Below are 1,655 nucleotides of genomic sequence, written 5' to 3' on the forward strand. Positions count from 1 at the left end.
AATATAGTAATAGTAATAAAACAGTAATAGTAATAATATAGTAATAGTAATAATATAGTAATAGTAATAACATAGTAATAGTAATAAAACAGTAATAGTAATAATATAGTAATAGTAATAAAACAGTAATAGTAATAAAACAGTAATAGTAATAATATTGTAATAGTAATAATATAGTAATAGTAATAAAACAGTAATAGTAATAATATAGTAATAGTAATAATATAGTAATAGTAATAATATAGTAATAGTAATAAAACAGTAATAGTAATAAAACAGTAATAGTAATAATATAGTAATAGTAATAACATAGTAATAGTAATAAAACAGTAATAGTAATAATATAGTAATAGTAATAATAATATTGTAATAGTAATAATATTGTAATAGTAATAAAACAGTAATAGTAATAATATAGTAATAGTAATAAAACAGTAATAGTAATAAAACAGTAATAGTAATAATATAGTAATAGTAATAAAACAGTAATAGTAATAATATAGTAATAGTAATAAAACAGTAATAGTAATAATATAGTAATAGTAATAATTTAGTAATACTAATAACAGTAATAGTAATAATATAGTAATAGTAATAATTTAGTAATACTAATAAAACAGTAATAGTAATAATATAGTAATAGTAATAATATAGTAATAGTAATAATTTAGTAATACTAATAAAACAGTAATAGTAATAAAACAGTAATAGTAATAATATTGTAATAGTAATAAAACAGTAATAGTAATAATATAGTAATAGTAATAAAACAGTAATAGTAATAATATAGTAATAGTAATAATATAGTAATAGTAATAATTTAGTAATACTAATAAAACAGTAATAGTAATAATATAGTAATAGTAATATAGTAATAGTAATAAAACAGTAATAGTAATAAAACAGTAATAGTAATAATATAGTAATAGTAATAATATAGTAATAGTAATAAAACAGTAATAGTAATAAAACAGTAATAGTAATAAAACAGTAATAGTAATAATATAGTAATAGTAATAATATAGTAATAGTAATAATATAGTAATAGTAATAATTTAGTAATACTAATAAAACACTAATAGTAATAATATAGTAATAGTAATAATACAGTAATAGTAATAAAACAGTAATAGTAATAATATTGTAATAGTAATATAGTAATAGTAATAAAACAGTAATAGTAATAATATAGTAATAGTAATAAAACAGTAATAGTAATAAAACAGTAATAGTAATAATATAGTAATAGTAATAAAACAGTAATAGTAATAAAACAGTAATAGTAATAATATAGTAATAGTAATAAAACAGTAATAGTAATATAGTAATAGTAATAAAACAGTAATAGTAATATAGTAATAGTAATAAAACAGTAATAGTAATAAAACAGTAATAGTAATATAGTAATAGTAATAAAACAGTAATAGTAATAAAACAGTAATAGTAATAAAACAGTAATAGTAATAATATAGTAATAGTAATAAAACAGTAATAGTAATATAGTAATAGTAATAAAACAGTAATAGTAATAAAACAGTAATAGTAATAATATTGTAATAGTAATAATATAGTAATAGTAATAAAACAGTAATAGTAATAATATAGTAATAGTAATAAAACAGTAATAGTAATAAAACAGTAATAGTAATAATATT

The sequence above is a fragment of the Sebastes fasciatus genome (genome assembly GCF_043250625.1).
Source record: "Sebastes fasciatus isolate fSebFas1 chromosome 13 unlocalized genomic scaffold, fSebFas1.pri SUPER_13_unloc_1, whole genome shotgun sequence".
Lineage (NCBI taxonomy): Eukaryota > Metazoa > Chordata > Actinopteri > Perciformes > Sebastidae > Sebastes > Sebastes fasciatus.